The sequence below is a fragment of the Schistocerca gregaria genome, chromosome 9, assembly GCF_023897955.1.
Source record: "Schistocerca gregaria isolate iqSchGreg1 chromosome 9, iqSchGreg1.2, whole genome shotgun sequence".
In the NCBI taxonomy this organism is placed as follows: domain Eukaryota; kingdom Metazoa; phylum Arthropoda; class Insecta; order Orthoptera; family Acrididae; genus Schistocerca; species Schistocerca gregaria.
Window position 1 is genome coordinate 3658656 of NC_064928.1, and position 20250 is coordinate 3678905.

Consider the following 20250-nt stretch of genomic DNA (forward strand, 5'->3'; position numbering starts at 1 on the left):
AGCAAGATGTAAGAGTGGGGACCGGCTGTTATCGAGGTGTCATCGAGTGCAGATCTGTCTTAGGTATCGCGGCTTAACCTCATTGAAGTCTAGAGGGTGGACAACACGTTGGTCATACTCAGAGCGGTGTCCGAATTCTATTTTCGACGTTATACGTGCCACTTTCATTGTGGCCAACTACGATTCGATACAGAATGCACGAAACCTGAAAGACACCCTAACGGATACATAGAGAGTAGTGTTTGTCTGCTGAATAATGGGAGTGCAAGGGTCTGTGTCGTCTATATGGCTGTATGTGGCACCATTAGTCTTCGGGGGGGCGGGCGTAGCTCATATGGTAGAGCGCTCGCTTAGTATGCGAGAGGAACTGGGATCAATACCCAGTGCCTCCAGAATTTTTAACACACCTACATGCGCACCTTGCCATGCAAGTGGAATAATTCACATCCAGCAGATGTGTCTAGGAAGATACAAGCGAATGATTAGCATCCACAATTGACAAGCGTGCTGTTATTAGTGCGCAGGAAGCACCCTCCTCCCACGCCTACACTTAATTTAGAAACAGTACAAGTGTTCCCGTAAGATTCTCAAGCCTATGTCGGAAAGATCTGCCTTGCGCTGAGTTCACGTAAATCCCACTGCACATTCCTATTCTTTGCGTGCAGTCAGCTGCTACTGGTGTTGCTAGTTGTGACTGCTGATAACAGATGCCGTAGCAATCAATTCATGGAGTGAGTTGTATGTTTTGCGATAGTCTGTCTCTGACAAGCAAGCACAGGTGACATAGGTGCGAACACAGGAAGCTTGCAGACCCTCGCTGCCTGCAGACACCGAGCAGCCACACTAGGAGGGCGGCCTAAGCCGTAGGCGAAATGTGCTCATTCGCTTTGGCGTGACGTCGAACTATAAATAATGCTGTCACTAGCGTGAGCGTTGCGTGAGCGTCGTGGAAAGTCGGTAAAGTCGGCTGCGAGGGTGAGTGCCAAGTTTGGGGAGCGTTTCGTAGTATGCGCAGTGCAATGGAGACGCGGAAACTTGTTGTGGCCCAGTGTTTTGCAGTTGGACGACAAGATTGGTACACAGTAGTAAAGAGCGAGGCACTGAGTTGGCATGAATAATGGAGTGCACAATGGGGCTCGAGATGTGTTTGTTACCTCAGGTGCTGTATGATTGTCGTCAAGGAGTGAAAACGGAGCAATTTGTGACGGCTCTTTCAATTTAAGACGTTAAAAACAGACGGAATTTGCATTTGTAATACCAGAGCATCGAAAATACTTGGAACTTTTGTGTATATGAACGGGTCCGCGCCTTTGTACTCTGCTCCCTTCACCGCTACAAACCAACCAACCATCGTGTCCGTGCGCATCTGAGTCGCAAAGAATGGGGAATAGCGCAGTTTGCTCGTGCCTGGGGCGTAGCTCAGTTGGTAGAGCGTTCGCTTGGCATGTGAAAGGTCCAGGGTTCAAGCCGCGGCGCCTCCATATTTTGTGGTCAGTGCATGGTAAGTGTTGGTCGCGGCGAACCTAAAGGCACGCAAGATGTTGCAAAGCCAGCGTCACAGACTGATATGATGTATACTGACGTAAGGAGAGCAAGATGTAAGTGTGGGGACCGGCTGATATCGAGGTGTCATCGAGTGCAGATCTGTCTTAGGTATCGCGGCTTAACCTCATTGAAGTCTAGAGGGTGGACAACACGTTGGTCTTACTCAGAGCGGTGTCCGAATTCTATTTCCGACGTTATACGTGCCACTTTCATTGTGGCCAACTACGATTCGATACAGAATGCACGAAACCTGAAAGACACCCTAACGGATACATAGAGAGTAGTGTTTGTCTGCTGAATAATGGGAGTGCAAGGGTCTGTGTCGTCTATATGGCTGTATGTAGCACCATTAGTCTTCGGGGGGGGCGGGCGTAGCTCAGATGGTAGAGCGCTCGCTTATTATGCGAGAGGTATTGGGATCAATACCCAGTACCTCCAGAATTTTTAACACACCTACATGCGCACCTTGCCATGCAAGTGGAATAATTCACAACCAGCAGATGTGTTTAGGAAGATACAAGCGAATGATTAGCATCAACAATTGACAAGCGTGCTGTTATTAGTGCGCAGGAAGCACCCTCCTCCCACGCCTACACTTAATTTAGAAACAGTACAAGTGTTCCCGTAAGATTCTCAAGCCTATGTCGGAAAGATCTGCCTTGCGCTGAGTTCACGTAAATCCCACTGCACATTCCTATTCTTTGCGTGCAGTCAGCTGCTACTGGTGTTGCTAGTTGTGACTGCTGATAACAGATGCCCTAGCAATCAATTCATGGAGTGAGTTGTATGTTTTGCGATAGTCTGTCTCTGGCAAGCAAGCACAGGTGACATAGGTGCGAACACAGGAAGCTTGCAGACCCTCGCTGCCTGCAGACACCGAGCAGCCACACTAGGAGGGCGGCCTAAGCCGTAGGCGAAATGTGCTCATTCGCTTTGGCGCGTCGTCGAACTATAAATAATGCTGTCACTAGCGTGAGCGTAGTGGAAAGTCGGAAAAGTCGGCTGTGAGGGTGAGTGCCAAGTTTGGGGAGCGTTTCGTAGTATGCGCAGTGCAATGGAGACGCGGAAACTTGTTGTGGCCCAGTGTTTTGCAGTTGGACGACAAGATTGGTACACAGTAGTAAAGAGCGAGGCACTGAGTTGGCGTGAATAATGGAGTGCACAATGGGGCTCGAGATGCGTTTGTTACCTCAGGTGCTGTATGATTGTCGACAAGGAGTGAAAACGGAGCAATTTGTGACGGCTCTTTCAATTTAAGACGTTAAAAACAGACGGAATTTGCATTTGTAATACCAGAGCATCGAAACTACTTGGTACTTTTGTGTATATGAACGGGTCCGCGCCTTTGTACTCTGCTCCCATCACCGCTACAAACCAACCAACCATCGTGTCCGTGCGCATCTGAGTCGCAAAGAATGGGGAATAGCGCAGTTTGCTCGTGCATGGGGCATAGCTCAGTTGGTGCCGGCACGGTATCTCAGCGTGTTCGGTCAGAGGGTTTAGCTACCCTCTGTAATAAAAAAGCTGAGTGAACGGTTTAGCGAATAGCCTGAACGGGTGTCATGAGACGTCCGCGCCGATCGTATACAACGAACAAAATAGAACAAAATGAGATCAATAAAGAATTAAAAAAAAAAAAAATAGTTGGTAGAGCGTTCGATTGGCATGTGAAAGGTCCAGTGTTCAAGCCGCGGCGCCACCATTTTTTTTGGTCAGTGCATGGTAAGTGTTGGTCGCGGCGAACCTAAAGGCACGCAAGATGTTGCAAAGCCAGCGTCACAGACTGATATGATGTATACTGACGTAAGGAGAGCAAGATGTAAGTGTGGGGACCGGCTGTTATCGAGGTGTCATCGAGTGCAGATCTGTCTTAGGTATCGCGGCTTAACCTCATTGAAGTCTAGAGGGTGGACAACACGTTGGTCTTACTCAGAGCGGTGTCCGAATTCTATTTTCGACGTTATACGTGCCACTTTCATTGTGGCCAACTACGATTCGATACAGAATGCACGAAACCTGAAAGACACCCTAACGGATACATAGAGAGTAGTGTTTGTCTGCTGAATAATGGGAGTGCAAGGGTCTGTGTCGTCTATATGGCTGTATGTGGCACCATTAGTCTTCGGGGGGGCGGGCGTAGCTCATATGGTAGAGCGCTCGCTTAGTATGCGAGAGGAACTGGGATCAATACCCAGTGCCTCCAGAATTTTTAACACACCTACATGCGCACCTTGCCATGCAAGTGGAATAATTCACATCCAGCAGATGTGTCTAGGAAGATACAAGCGAATGATTAGCATCCACAATTGACAAGCGTGCTGTTATTAGTGCGCAGGAAGCACCCTCCTCCCACGCCTACACTTAATTTAGAAACAGTACAAGTGTTCCCGTAAGATTCTCAAGCCTATGTCGGAAAGATCTGCCTTGCGCTGAGTTCACGTAAATCCCACTGCACATTCCTATTCTTTGCGTGCAGTCAGCTGCTACTGGTGTTGCTAGTTGTGACTGCTGATAACAGATGCCGTAGCAATCAATTCATGGAGTGAGTTGTATGTTTTGCGATAGTCTGTCTCTGACAAGCAAGCACAGGTGACATAGGTGCGAACACAGGAAGCTTGCAGACCCTCGCTGCCTGCAGACACCGAGCAGCCACACTAGGAGGGCGGCCTAAGCCGTAGGCGAAATGTGCTCATTCGCTTTGGCGTGACGTCGAACTATAAATAATGCTGTCACTAGCGTGAGCGTTGCGTGAGCGTCGTGGAAAGTCGGCTGCGAGGGTGAGTGCCAAGTTTGGGGAGCGTTTCGTAGTATGCGCAGTGCAATGGAGACGCGGAAACTTGTTGTGGCCCAGTGTTTTGCAGTTGGACGACAAGATTGGTACACAGTAGTAAAGAGCGAGGCACTGAGTTGGCATGAATAATGGAGTGCACAATGGGGCTCGAGATGTGTTTGTTACCTCAGGTGCTGTATGATTGTCGTCAAGGAGTGAAAACGGAGCAATTTGTGACGGCTCTTTCAATTTAAGACGTTAAAAACAGACGGAATTTGCATTTGTAATACCAGAGCATCGAAAATACTTGGAACTTTTGTGTATATGAACGGGTCCGCGCCTTTGTACTCTGCTCCCTTCACCGCTACAAACCAACCAACCATCGTGTCCGTGCGCATCTGAGTCGCAAAGAATGGGGAATAGCGCAGTTTGCTCGTGCCTGGGGCGTAGCTCAGTTGGTAGAGCGTTCGCTTGGCATGTGAAAGGTCCAGGGTTCAAGCCGCGGCGCCTCCATATTTTGTGGTCAGTGCATGGTAAGTGTTGGTCGCGGCGAACCTAAAGGCACGCAAGATGTTGCAAAGCCAGCGTCACAGACTGATATGATGTATACTGACGTAAGGAGAGCAAGATGTAAGTGTGGGGACCGGCTGATATCGAGGTGTCATCGAGTGCAGATCTGTCTTAGGTATCGCGGCTTAACCTCATTGAAGTCTAGAGGGTGGACAACACGTTGGTCTTACTCAGAGCGGTGTCCGAATTCTATTTTCGACGTTATACGTGCCACTTTCATTGTGGCCAACTACGATTCGATACAGAATGCACGAAACCTGAAAGACACCCTAACGGATACATAGAGAGTAGTGTTTGTCTGCTGAATAATGGGAGTGCAAGGGTCTGTGTCGTCTATATGGCTGTATGTAGCACCATTAGTCTTCGGGGGGGCGGGCGTAGCTCAGATGGTAGAGCGCTCGCTTAGTATGCGAGAGGTATTGGGATCAATACCCAGTACCTCCAGAATTTTTAACACACCTACATGCGCACCTTGCCATGCAAGTGGAATAATTCACAACCAGCAGATGTGTTTAGGAAGATACAAGCGAATGATTAGCATCAACAATTGACAAGCGTGCTGTTATTAGTGCGCAGGAAGCACCCTCCTCCCACGCCTACACTTAATTTAGAAACAGTACAAGTGTTCCCGTAAGATTCTCAAGCCTATGTCGGAAAGATCTGCCTTGCGCTGAGTTCACGTAAATCCCACTGCACATTCCTATTCTTTGCGTGCAGTCAGCTGCTACTGGTGTTGCTAGTTGTGACTGCTGATAACAGATGCCCTAGCAATCAATTCATGGAGTGAGTTGTATGTTTTGCGATAGTCTGTCTCTGGCAAGCAAGCACAGGTGACATAGGTGCGAACACAGGAAGCTTGCAGACCCTCGCTGCCTGCAGACACCGAGCAGCCACACTAGGAGGGCGGCCTAAGCCGTAGGCGAAATGTGCTCATTCGCTTTGGCGCGTCGTCGAACTATAAATAATGCTGTCACTAGCGTGAGCGTAGTGGAAAGTCGGAAAAGTCGGCTGTGAGGGTGAGTGCCAAGTTTGGGGAGCGTTTCGTAGTATGCGCAGTGCAATGGAGACGCGGAAACTTGTTGTGGCCCAGTGTTTTGCAGTTGGACGACAAGATTGGTACACAGTAGTAAAGAGCGAGGCACTGAGTTGGCATGAATAATGGAGTGCACAATGGGGCTCGAGATGTGTTTGTTACCTCAGGTGCTGTATGATTGTCGTCAAGGAGTGAAAACGGAGCAATTTGTGACGGCTCTTTCAATTTAAGACGTTAAAAACAGACGGAATTTGCATTTGTAATACCAGAGCATCGAAACTACTTAGTACTTTTGTGTATATAAACGGGTCCGCGCCTTTGTACTCTGCTCCCTTCACCGCTACAAACCAACCAACCATCGTGTCCGTGCGCATCTGAATCGCAAAGAATGGGGAATAGCGCAGTTTGCTCGTGCATGGGGCGTAGCTCAGTTGGTAGAGCGTTCGATTGGCATGTGAAAGGTCCAGTGTTCAAGCCGCGGCGCCACCATTTTTTTGGTCAGTGCATGGTAAGTGTTGGTCGCGGCGAACCTAAAGGCACTCAAGATGTTGCAAAGCCAGCGTCACAGACTGATATGATGTATACTGACGTAAGGAGAGCAAGATGTAAGTGTGGGGACCGGCTGATATCGATGTGTCATCGAGTGCAGATCTGTCTTAGGTATCGCGGCTTAATCTCATTGAAGTCTAGAGGGTGGACAACACGTTGGTCTTACTCAGAGCGGTGTCCGAATTCTATTTTCGACGTTATACGTGCCACTTTCATTGTGGCCAACTACGATTCGATACAGAATGCACGAAACCTGAAAGACACCCTAACGGATACATAGAGAGTAGTGTTTGTCTGCTGAATAATGGGAGTGCAAGGGTCTGTGTCGTCTATATGGCTGTATGTAGCACCATTAGTCTTCGGGGGTGCGGGCGTAGCTCATATGGTAGAGCGCTCGCTTAGTATGCGAGAGGAACTGGGATCAATACCCAGTGCCTCCAGAATTTTTAACACACCTACATGCGCACCTTGCCATGCAAGTGGAATAATTCACATCCAGCAGATGTGTCTAGGAAGATACAAGCGAATGATTAGCATCCACAATTGACAAGCGTGCTGTTATTAGTGCGCAGGAAACACCCCCCTCCCACGCCTACACTTAATTTAGAAACAGTACAAGTGTTCCCGTAAGATTCTCAAGCCTATGTCGGAAAGATCTGTTTTGCGCTGAGTTCACGTAAATCCCACTGCACATTCCTATTCTTTGCGTGCAGTCAGCTGCTACTGGTGTTGCTAGTTGTGACTGCTGATAACAGATGCCCTAGCAATCAATTCATGGAGTGAGTTGTATGTTTTGCGATAGTCTGTCTCTGGCAAGCAAGCACAGGTGACATAGGTGCGAACACAGGAAGCTTGCAGACCCTCGCTGCCTGCAGACACCGAGCAGCCACACTAGGAGGGCGGCCTAAGCCGTAGGCGAAATGTGCTCATTCGCTTTGGCGCGTCGTCGAACTATAAATAATGCTGTCACTAGCGTGAGCGTAGTGGAAAGTCGGAAAAGTCGGCTGTGAGGGTGAGTGCCAAGTTTGGGGAGCGTTTCGTAGTATGCGCAGTGCAATGGAGACGCGGAAACTTGTTGTGGCCCAGTGTTTTGCAGTTGGACGACAAGATTGGTACACAGTAGTAAAGAGCGAGGCACTGAGTTGGCATGAATAATGGAGTGCACAATGGGACTCGAGATGTGTTTGTTACCTCAGGTGCTGTATGATTGTCGTCAAGGAGTGAAAACGGAGCAATTTGTGACGGCTCTTTCAATTTAAGACGTTAAAAACAGACGGAATTTGCATTTGTAATACCAGAGCATCGAAACTACTTAGTACTTTTGTGTATATGAACGGGTCCGCGCCTTTGTACTCTGCTCCCTTCACCGCTACAAACCAACCAACCATCGTGTCCGTGCGCATCTGAGTCGCAAAGAATGGGGAATAGCGCAGTTTGCTCGTGCATGGGGCGTAGCTCAGTTGGTAGAGCGTTCGATTGGCATGTGAAAGGTCCAGTGTTCAAGCCGCGGCGCCACCATTTTTTTGGTCAGTGCATGGTAAGTGTTGGTCGCGGCGAACCTAAAGGCACTCAAGATGTTGCAAAGCCAGCGTCACAGACTGATATGATGTATACTGACGTAAGGAGAGCAAGATGTAAGTGTGGGGACCGGCTGATATCGATGTGTCATCGAGTGCAGATCTGTCTTAGGTATCGCGGCTTAATCTCATTGAAGTCTAGAGGGTGGACAACACGTTGGTCTTACTCAGAGCGGTGTCCGAATTCTATTTTCGACGTTATACGTGCCACTTTCATTGTGGCCAACTACGATTCTATACAGAATGCACGAAACCTGAAAGACACCCTAACGGATACATAGAGAGTAGTGTTTGTCTGCTGAATAATGGGAGTGCAAGGGTCTGTGTCGTCTATATGGCTGTATGTAGCACCATTAGTCTTCGGGGGTGCGGGCGTAGCTCATATGGTAGAGCGCTCGCTTAGTATGCGAGAGGAACTGGGATCAATACCCAGTGCCTCCAGAATTTTTAACACACCTACATGCGCACCTTGCCATGCAAGTGGAATAATTCACATCCAGCAGATGTGTCTAGGAAGATACAAGCGAATGATTAGCATCCACAATTGACAAGCGTGCTGTTATTAGTGCGCAGGAAACACCCCCCTCCCACGCCTACACTTAATTTAGAAACAGTACAAGTGTTCCCGTAAGATTCTCAAGCCTATGTCGGAAAGATCTGTTTTGCGCTGAGTTCACGTAAATCCCACTGCACATTCCTATTCTTTGCGTGCAGTCAGCTGCTACTGGTGTTGCTAGTTGTGACTGCTGATAACAGATGCCGTAGCAATCAATTCATGGAGTGAGTTGTATGTTTTGCGATAGTCTGTCTCTGACAAGCAAGCACAGGTGACATAGTTGCGAACACAGGAAGCTTGCAGACCCTCGCTGCCTGCAGACACCGAGCAGCCACACTAGGAGGGCGGCCTAAGCCGTAGGTGAAATGTGCTCATTCGCTTTGGCGTGACGTCGAACTATAAATAATGCTGTCACTAGCGTGAGCGTTGCGTGAGCGTCGTGGAAAGTCGGAAAAGTCGGCTGCGAGGGTGAGTGCCAAGTTTGGGGAGCGTTTCGTAGTATGCGCAGTGCAATGGAGACGCGGAAACTTGTTGTGGTCCAGTGTTTTGCAGTTGGACGACAAGATTGGTACACAGTAGTAAAGAGCGAGGCACTGAGTTGGCATGAATAATGGAGTGCACAATGGGGCTCGAGATGTGTTTGTTACCTCAGGTGCTGTATGATTGTCGTCAAGGAGTGAAAACGGAGCAATTTGTGACGGCTCTTTCAATTTAAGACGTTAAAAACAGACGGAATTTGCATTTGTAATACCCGAGCATCGAAACTACTTGGTACTTTTGTGTATATGAACGGGTCCGCGCCTTTGTACTCTGCTCCCTTCACCGCTACAAACCAACCAACCATCGTGTCCGTGCGCATCTGAGTCGCAAAGAATGGGGAATAGCGCAGTTTGCTCGTGCATGGGGCGTAGCTCAGTTGGTAGAGCGTTCGCTTGGCATGTGAAAGGTCCAGTGTTCAAGCCGCGGCGCCACCATTTTTTTGGTCAGTGCATGGTAAGTGTTGGTCGCGGTGAACCTAAAGGCACGCAAGATGTTGCAAAGCCAGCGTCACAGACTGATATGATGTATACTGACGTAAGGAGAGCAAGATGTAAGTGTGGGGACCGGCTGTTATCGAGGTGTCATCGAGTGCAGATCTGTCTTAGGTATCGCGGCTTAACCTCATTGAAGTCTAGAGGGTGGACAACACGTTGGTCTTACTCAGAGCGGTGTCCGAATTCTATTTTCGACGTTATACGTGCCACTTTCATTGTGGCCAACTACGATTCGATACAGAATGCACGAAACCTGAAAGACACCCTAACGGATACATAGAGAGTAGTGTTTGTCTGCTGAATAATGGGAGTGCAAGGGTCTGTGTCGTCTATATGGCTGTATGTAGCACCATTAGTCTTCGGGGGGGCGGGCGTAGCTCATATGGTAGAGCGCTCGCTTAGTATGCGAGAGGAACTGGGATCAATACCCAGTGCCTCCAGAATTTTTAACACACCTACATGCGCACCTTGCCATGCAAGTGGAATAATTCACAACCAGCAGATGTGTATAGGAAGATACAAGCGAATGATTAGCATCCACAATTGACAAGCGTGCTGTTATTAGTGCGCAGGAAGCACCCCCCTCCCACGCCTACACTTAATTTAGAAACAGTACAAGTGTTCCCGTAAGATTCTCAAGCCTATGTCGGAAAGATCTGTTTGCGCTGAGTTCACGTAAATCCTACTGCACATTCCTATTCTTTGCGTGCAGTCAGCTGCTACTGGTGTTGCTAGTTGTGACTGCTGATAACAGATGCCGTAGCAATCAATTCATGGAGTGAGTTGTATGTTTTGCGATAGTCTGTCTCTGACAAGCAAGCACAGGTGACATAGGTGCGAACACAGGAAGCTTGCAGACCCTCGCTGCCTGCAGACACCGAGCAGCCACACTAGGAGGGCGGCCTAAGCCGTAGGTGAAATGTGCTCATTCGCTTTGGCGTGACGTCGAACTATAAATAATGCTGTCACTAGCGTGAGCGTTGCGTGAGCGTCGTGGAAAGTCGGAAAAGTCGGCTGCGAGGGTGAGTGCCAAGTTTGGGGAGCGTTTCGTAGTATGCGCAGTGCAATGGAGACGCGGAAACTTGTTGTGGTCCAGTGTTTTGCAGTTGGACGACAAGATTGGTACACAGTAGTAAAGAGCGAGGCACTGAGTTGGCATGAATAATGGAGTGCACAATGGGGCTCGAGATGTGTTTGTTACCTCAGGTGCTGTATGATTGTCGTCAAGGAGTGAAAACGGAGCAATTTGTGACGGCTCTTTCAATTTAAGACGTTAAAAACAGACGGAATTTGCATTTGTAATACCAGAGCATCGAAACTACTTGGTACTTTTGTGTATATGAACGGGTCCGCGCCTTTGTACTCTGCTCCCTTCACCGCTACAAACCAACCAACCATCGTGTCCGTGCGCATCTGAGTCGCAAAGAATGGGGAATAGCGCAGTTTGCTCGTGCATGGGGCGTAGCTCAGTTGGTAGAGCGTTCGCTTGGCATGTGAAAGGTCCAGTGTTCAAGCCGCGGCGCCACCATTTTTTTGGTCAGTGCATGGTAAGTGTTGGTCGCGGTGAACCTAAAGGCACGCAAGATGTTGCAAAGCCAGCGTCACAGACTGATATGATGTATACTGACGTAAGGAGAGCAAGATGTAAGCGTGGGGACCGGCTGTTATCGAGGTGTCATCGAGTGCAGATCTGTCTTAGGTATCGCGGCTTAACCTCATTGAAGTCTAGAGGGTGGACAACACGTTGGTCTTACTCAGAGCGGTGTCCGAATTCTATTTTCGACGTTATACGTGCCACTTTCATTGTGGCCAACTACGATTCGATACAGAATGCACGAAACCTGAAAGACACCCTAACGGATACATAGAGAGTAGTGTTTGTCTGCTGAATAATGGGAGTGCAAGGGTCTGTGTCGTCTATATGGCTGTATGTAGCACCATTAGTCTTCGGGGGGGGCGGGCGTAGCTCATATGGTAGAGCGCTCGCTTAGTATGCGAGAGGAACTGGGATCAATACCCAGTGCCTCCAGAATTTTTAACACACCTACATGCGCACCTTGCCATGCAAGTGGAATAATTCACAACCAGCAGATGTGTATAGGAAGATACAAGCGAATGATTAGCATCCACAATTGACAAGCGTGCTGTTATTAGTGCGCAGGAAGCACCCCCCTCCCACGCCTACACTTAATTTAGAAACAGTACAAGTGTTCCCGTAAGATTCTCAAGCCTATGTCGGAAAGATCTGCTTTGCGCTGAGTTCACGTAAATCCTACTGCACATTCCTATTCTTTGCGTGCAGTCAGCTGCTACTGGTGTTGCTAGTTGTGACTGCTGATAACAGATGCCGTAGCAATCAATTCATGGAGTGAGTTGTATGTTTTGCGATAGTCTGTCTCTGACAAGCAAGCACAGGTGACATAGGTGCGAACACAGGAAGCTTGCAGACCCTCGCTGCCTGCAGACACCGAGCAGCCACACTAGGAGGGCGGCCTAAGCCGTAGGCGAAATGTGCTCATTCGCTTTGGCGTGACGTCGAACTATAAATAATGCTGTCACTAGCGTGAGCGTCGTGGAAAGTCGGAAAAGTCGGCTGCGAGGGTGAGTGCCAAGTTTGGGGAGCGTTTCGTAGTATGCGCAGTGCAATGGAGACGTGGAAACTTGTTGTGGCCCAGTGTTTTGCAGTTGGACGACAAGATTGGTACACAGTAGTAAAGAGCGAGGCACTGAGTTGGCATGAATAATGGAGTGCACAATGGGGCTCGAGATGTGTTTGTTACCTCAGGTGCTGTATGATTGTCGTCAAGGAGTGAAAACGGAGCAATTTGTGACGGCTCTTTCAATTTAAGACGTTAAAAACAGACGGAATTTGCATTTGTAATACCAGAGCATCGAAACTACTTGGAACTTTTGTGTATATGAACGGGTCCGCGCCTTTGTACTCTGCTCCCTTCACCGCTACAAACCAACCAACCATCGTGTCCGTGCGCATCTGAGTCGCAAAGAATGGGGAATAGCGCAGTTTGCTCGTGCATGGGGCGTAGCTCAGTTAGTAGGGCGTTCGATTGGCATGTGAAAGGTCCAGTGTTCAAGCCGCGGCGCCACCATTTTTTTGGTCAGTGCATGGTAAGTGTTGGTCGCGGCGAACCTAAAGGCACGCAAGATGTTGCAAAGCCAGCGTCACAGACTGATATGATGTATACTGACGTAAGGAGAGCAAGATGTAAGTGTGGGGACCGGCTGTTATCGAGGTGTCATCGAGTGCAGATCTGTCTTAGGTATCGCGGCTTAACCTCATTGAAGTCTAGAGGGTGGACAACACGTTGGTCTTACTCAGAGCGGTGTCCGAATTCTATTTTCGACGTTATACGTGCCACTTTCATTGTGGCCAACTACGATTCGATACAGAATGCACGAAACCTGAAAGACACCCTAACGGATACATAGAGAGTAGTGTTTGTCTGCTGAATAATGGGAGTGCAAGGGTCTGTGTCGTCTATATGGCTGTATGTAGCACCATTAGTCTTCGGGGGGGCGGGCGTAGCTCATATGGTAGAGCGCTCGCTTAGTATGCGAGAGGTACTGGGATCAATACCCAGTACCTCCAGAATTTTTAACACACCTACATGCGCACCTTGCCATGCAAGTGGAATAATTCACAACCAGCAGATGTGTCTAGGAAGATACAAGCGAATGATTAGCATCCACAATTGACAAGCGTGCTGTTATTAGTGCGCAGGAAGCACCCTCCTCCCACGCCTACACTTAATTTAGAAACAGTACAAGTGTTCCCGTAAGATTCTCAAGCCTATGTCGGTAAGATCTGCCTTGCGCTGAGTTCACGTAAATCCCACTGCACATTCCTATTCTTTGCGTGCAGTCAGCTGCTACTGGTGTTGCTAGTTGTGACTGCTGATAACAGATGCCGTAGCAATCAATTCATGGAGTGAGTTGTATGTTTTGCGATAGTCTGTCTCTGACAAGCAAGCACAGGTGACATAGGTGCGAACACAGGAAGCTTGCAGACCCTCGCTGCCTGCAGACACCGAGCAACAACACTAGGAGGGTGGCCTAAGCCGTAGGCGAAATGTGCTCATTCGCTTTGGCGCGTCGTCGAACTATAAATAATGCTGTCACTAGCGTGAGCGTCGTGGAAAGTCGGAAAAGTCGGCTGCGAGGGTGAGTGCCAAGTTTGGGGAGCGTTTCGTAGTATGCGCAGTGCAATGGAGACGCGGAAACTTGTTGTGGCCCAGTGTTTTGCAGTTGGACGACAAGATTGGTACACAGTAGTAAAGAGCGAGGCACTGAGTTGGCATGAATAATGGAGTGCACAATGGGGCTCGAGATGTGTTTGTTACCTCAGGTGCTGTATGATTGTCGTCAAGGAGTGAAAACGGAGCAATTTGTGACGGCTCTTTCAATTTAAGACGTTAAAAACAGACGGAATTTGCATTTGTAATACCAGAGCATCGAAACTACTTGGTACTTTTGTGTATATGAACGGGTCCGCGCCTTTGTACTCTGCTCCCTTCACCGCTACAAACCAACCAACCATCGTGTCCGTGCGCATCTGAGTCGCAAAGAATGGGGAATAGCGCAGTTTGCTCGTGCATGGGGCGTAGCTCAGTTGGTAGAGCGTTCGATTGGCATGTGAAAGGTCCAGTGTTCAAGCCGCGGCGCCACCATTTTTTTGGTCAGTGCATGGTAAGTGTTGGTCGCGGCGAACCTAAAGGCACGCAAGATGTTGCAAAGCCAGCGTCACAGACTGATATGATGTATACTGACGTAAGGAGAGCAAGATGTAAGTGTGGGGACCGGCTGTTATCGAGGTGTCATCGAGTGCAGATCTGTCTTAGGTATCGCGGCTTAACCTCATTGAAGTCTAGAGGGTGGACAACACGTTGGTCTTACTCAGAGCGGTGTCCGAATTCTATTTTCGACGTTATACGTACCACTTTCATTGTGGCCAACTACGATTCTATACAGAATGCACGAAACCTGAAAGACACCCTAACGGATACATAGAGAGTAGTGTTTGTCTGCTGAATAATGGGAGTGCAAGATTCTATGTCGTCTATATGGCTGTATGTAGCACCATTAGTCTTCGGGGGGGCGGGCGTAGCTCAGATGGTAGAGCGCTCGCTTAGTATGCGAGAGGAACTGGGATCAATACCCAGTGCCTCCAGAATTTTTAACACACCTACATGCGCACCTTGCCATGCAAGTGGAATAATTCACAACCAGCAGATGTGTCTAGGGAGATACAAGCGAATGATTAGCATCCACAATTGACAAGCGTGCTGTTATTAGTGCGCAGGAAGCACCCCCCTCCCACGCCTACACTTAATTTAGAAACAGTACAAGTGTTCCCGTAAGATTCTCAAGCCTATGTCGGAAAGATCTGCTTTGCGCTGAGTTCACGTAAATCCTACTGCACATTCCTATTCTTTGCGTGCAGTCAGCTGCTACTGGTGTTGCTAGTTGTGACTGCTGATAACAGATGCCGTAGCAATCAATTCATGGAGTGAGTTGTATGTTTTGAGATAGTCTGTCTCTGACAAGCAAGCACAGGTGACATAGGTGCGAACACAGGAAGCTTGCAGACCCTCGCTGCCTGCAGACACCGAGCAGCCACACTAGGAGGGCGGCCTAAGCCGTAGGCGAAATGTGCTCATTCGCTTTGGCGTGACGTCGAACTATAAATAATGCTGTCACTAGCGTGAGCGTTGCGTGAGCGTCGTGGAAAGTCGGAAAAGTCGGCTGCGAGGGTGAGTGCCAAGTTTGGGGAGCGTTTCGTAGTATGCGCAGTGCAATGGAGACGTGGAAACTTGTTGTGGCCCAGTGTTTTGCAGTTGGACGACAAGATTGGTACACAGTAGTAAAGAGCGAGGCACTGAGTTGGCATGAATAATGGAGTGCACAATGGGGCTCGAGATGTGTTTGTTACCTCAGGTGCTGTATGATTGTCGTCAAGGAGTGAAAACGGAGCAATTTGTGACGGCTCTTTCAATTTAAGACGTTAAAAACAGACGGAATTTGCATTTGTAATACCAGAGCATCGAAACTACTTGGAACTTTTGTGTATATGAACGGGTCCGCGCCTTTGTACTCTGCTCCCTTCACCGCTACAAACCAACCAACCATCGTGTCCGTGCGCATCTGAGTCGCAAAGAATGGGGAATAGCGCAGTTTGCTCGTGCATGGGGCGTAGCTCAGTTAGTAGAGCGTTCGATTGGCATGTGAAAGGTCCAGTGTTGAAGCCGCGGCGCCATCATTTTTTTGGTCAGTGCATGGTAAGTGTTGGGCGCGGCGAACCTAAAGGCACGCAAGATGTTGCAAAGCCAGCGTCACAGACTGATATGATGTATACTGACGTAAGGAGAGCAAGATGTAAGTGTGGGGACCGGCTGTTATCGAGGTGTCATCGAGTGCAGATCTGTCTTAGGTATCGCGGCTTAACCTCATTGAAGTCTAGAGGGTGGACAACACGTTGGTCTTACTCAGAGCGGTGTCCGAATTCTATTTTCGACGTTATACGTGCCACTTTCATTGTGGCCAACTACGATTCGATACAGAATGCACGAAACCTGAAAGACACCCTAACGGATACATAGAGAGTAGTGTTTGTCTGCTGAATAATGGGAGTGCAAGGGTCTGTGTCCTCTATATGGCTGTATGTAGCACCATTAGTCTTCGGGGGGGCTGGCGTAGCTCATATGGTAGAGCGCTCGCTTAGTATGCGAGAGGTACTGGGATCAATACCCAGTACCTCCAGAATTTTTAACACACCTACATGCGCACCTTGCCATGCAAGTGGAATAATTCACAACCAGCAGATGTGTCTAGGAAGATACAAGCGAATGATTAGCATCCACAATTGACAAGCGTGCTGTTATTAGTGCGCAGGAAGCACCCTCCTCCCACGCCTACACTTAATTTAGAAACAGTACAAGTGTTCCCGTAAGATTCTCAAGCCTATGTCGGTAAGATCTGCCTTGCGCTGAGTTCACGTAAATCCCACTGCACATTCCTATTCTTTGCGTGCAGTCAGCTGCTACTGGTGTTGCTAGTTGTGACTGCTGATAACAGATGCCGTAGCAATCAATTCATGGAGTGAGTTGTATGTTTTGCGATAGTCTGTCTCTGACAAGCAAGCACAGGTGACATAGGTGCGAACACAGGAAGCTTGCAGACCCTCGCTGCCTGCAGACACCGAGCAACAACACTAGGAGGGTGGCCTAAGCCGTAGGCGAAATGTGCTCATTCGCTTTGGCGCGTCGTCGAACTATAAATAATGCTGTCACTAGCGTGAGCGTCGTGGAAAGTCGGAAAAGTCGGCTGCGAGGGTGAGTGCCAAGTTTGGGGAGCGTTTCGTAGTATGCGCAGTGCAATGGAGACGCGGAAACTTGTTGTGGCCCAGTGTTTTGCAGTTGGACGACAAGATTGGTACACAGTAGTAAAGAGCGAGGCACTGAGTTGGCATGAATAATGGAGTGCACAATGGGGCTCGAGATGTGTTTGTTACCTCAGGTGCTGTATGATTGTCGTCAAGGAGTGAAAACGGAGCAATTTGTGACGGCTCTTTCAATTTAAGACGTTAAAAACAGACGGAATTTGCATTTGTAATACCAGAGCATCGAAACTACTTGGAACTTTTGTGTATATGAACGGGTCCGCGCCTTTGTACTCTGCTCCCTTCACCGCTACAAACCAACCAACCATCGTGTCCGTGCGCATCTGAGTCGCAAAGAATGGGGAATAGCGCAGTTTGCTCGTGCATGGGGCGTAGCTCAGTTAGTAGAGCGTTCGATTGGCATGTGAAAGGTCCAGTGTTCAAGCCGCGGCGCCACCATTTTTTTGGTCAGTGCATGGTAAGTGTTGGTCGCGGCGAACCTAAAGGCACGCAAGATGTTGCAAAGCCAGCGTCACAGACTGATATGATGTATACTGACGTAAGGAGAGCAAGATGTAAGTGTGGGGACCGGCTGTTATCGAGGTGTCATCGAGTGCAGATCTGTCTTAGGTATCGCGGCTTAACCTCATTGAAGTCTAGAGGGTGGACAACACGTTGGTCTTACTCAGAGCGGTGTCCGAATTCTATTTTCGACGTTATACGTGCCACTTTCATTGTGGCCAACTACGATTCGATACAGAATGCACGAAACCTGAAAGACACCCTAACGGATACATAGAGAGTAGTGTTTGTCTGCTGAATAATGGGAGTGCAAGGGTCTGTGTCGTCTATATGGCTGTATGTAGCACCATTAGTCTTCGGGGGGGCGGGCGTAGCTCAGAGGGTAGAGCGCTCGCTTAATATGCGAGAGGTACTGGGATCAATAACCAGTACCTCCAGAATTTTTAACACACCTACATGCGCACCTTGCCATGCAAGTGGAATAATTCACAACCAGCAGATGTGTCTAGGAAGATACAAGCGAATGATTAGCATCCACAATTGACAAGCGTGCTGTTATTAGTGCGCAGGAAGCACCCTCCTCCCACGCCTACACTTAATTTAGAAACAGTACAAGTGTTCCCGTAAGATTCTCAAGCCTATGTCGGTAAGATCTGCCTTGCGCTGAGTTCACGTAAATCCCACTGCACATTCCTATTCTTTGCGTGCAGTCAGCTGCTACTGGTGTTGCTAGTTGTGACTGCTGATAACAGATGCCGTAGCAATCAATTCATGGAGTGAGTTGTATGTTTTGCGATAGTCTGTCTCTGACAAGCAAGCACAGGTGACATAGGTGCGAACACAGGAAGCTTGCAGACCCTCGCTGCCTGCAGACACCGAGCAACAACACTAGGAGGGTGGCCTAAGCCGTAGGCGAAATGTGCTCATTCGCTTTGGCGCGTCGTCGAACTATAAATAATGCTGTCACTAGCGTGAGCGTCGTGGAAAGTCGGAAAAGTCGGCTGCGAGGGTGAGTGCCAAGTTTGGGGAGCGTTTCGTAGTATGCGCAGTGCAATGGAGACGCGGAAACTTGTTGTGGCCCAGTGTTTTGCAGTTGGACGACAAGATTGGTACACAGTAGTAAAGAGCGAGGCACTGAGTTGGCATGAATAATGGAGTGCACAATGGGGCTCGAGATGTGTTTGTTACCTCAGGTGCTGTATGATTGTCGTCAAGGAGTGAAAACGGAGCAATTTGTGACGGCTCTTTCAATTTAAGACGTTAAAAACAGACGGAATTTGCATTTGTAATACCAGAGCATCGAAACTACTTGGTACTTTTGTGTATATGAACGGGTCAGCGCCTTTGTACTCTGCTCCCTTCACCGCTACAAACCAACCAACCATCGTGTCCGTGCGCATCTGAGTCGCAAAGAATGGGGAATAGCGCAGTTTGCTCGTGCATGGGGCGTAGCTCAGTTGGTAGAGCATTCGCTTGGCATGTGAAAGGTCCAGTGTTCAAGCCGCGGCGCCACCATTTTTTTGGTCAGTGCATGGTAAGTGTTGGTCGCGGCGAACCTAAAGGCACGCAAGATGTTGCAAAGCCAGCGTCACAGACTGATATGATGTATACTGACGTAAGGAGAGCAAGATGTAAGTGTGGGGACCGGCTGTTATCGAGGTGTCATCGAGTGCAGATCTGTCTTAGGTATCGCGGCTTAACCTCATTGAAGTCTAGAGGGTGGACAACACGTTGGTCTTACTCAGAGCGGTGTCCGAATTCTATTTTCGACGTTATACGTGCCACTTTCATTGTGGCCAACTACGATTCTATACAGAATGCACGAAACCTGAAAGACACCCTAACGGATACATAGAGAGTAGTGTTTGTCTGCTGAATAATGGGAGTGCAAGGGTCTATGTCGTCTATATGGCTGTATGTAGCACCATTAGTCTTCGGGGTGGGCGGGCGTAGCTCATATAGTAGAGCGCTCGCTTAGTATGCGAGAGGAACTGGGATCAATACTCAGTGCCTCCAGAATTTTTAACACACCTACATGCGCACCTTGCCATGCAAGTGGAATAATTCACATCCAGCAGATGTGTCTAGGAAGATACAAGCGAATGATTAGCATCCACATTTGACAAGCATGCTGTTATTAGTGCGCAGGAAGCACCCCCCTCCCACGCCTACACTTAATTTAGAAACAGTACAAGTGTTCCCGTAAGATTCTCAAGCCTATGTCGGAAAGATCTGCTTTGCGCTGAGTTCACGTAAATCCTACTGCACATTCCTATTCTTTGCGTGCAGTCAGCTGCTACTGGTGTTGCTAGTTGTGACTGCTGATAACAGATGCCGTAGCAATCAATTCATGGAGTGAGTTGTATGTTTTGCGATAGTCTGTCTCTGACAAGCAAGCACAGGTGACATAGGTGCGAACACAGGAAGCTTGCAGACCCTCGCTGCCTGCAGACACCGAGCAGCCACACTAGGAGGGCGGCCTAAGCCGTAGGCGAAATGTGCTCATTCGCTTTGGCGTGACGTCGAACTATAAATAATGCTGTCACTAGCGTGAGCGTTGCGTGAGCGTCGTGGAAAGTCGGAAAAGTCGGCTGCGAGGGTGAGTGCCAAGTTTGGGGAGCGTTTGGTAGTATGCGCAGTGCAATGGAGACGCGGAAACTTGTTGTGGCCCAGTGTTTTGCAGTTGGACGACAAGATTGGT

At 48.8% G+C, this 20250-nt stretch overlaps 3 non-coding genes across 3 annotated transcripts; all 3 read left to right on the forward strand.

Annotated features, from left to right (window-relative positions):
- Positions 1 to 9502: 9502 nt before the first annotated feature.
- Trnaa-ggc (transfer RNA alanine (anticodon GGC)) lies at positions 9503 to 9574 on the forward strand. The gene has a single exon. It is a non-coding gene; the product is annotated as a tRNA-Ala (tRNA).
- Positions 9575 to 11090: 1516 nt separating this feature from the next.
- Trnaa-ggc (transfer RNA alanine (anticodon GGC)) lies at positions 11091 to 11162 on the forward strand. Its single transcript has one exon. It is a non-coding gene; the product is annotated as a tRNA-Ala (tRNA).
- Positions 11163 to 18992: 7830 nt separating this feature from the next.
- Positions 18993 to 19064, forward strand: Trnaa-ggc (transfer RNA alanine (anticodon GGC)). The gene has a single exon. It is a non-coding gene; the product is annotated as a tRNA-Ala (tRNA).
- The last annotated feature ends 1186 nt before the right edge of the window (positions 19065 to 20250 follow it).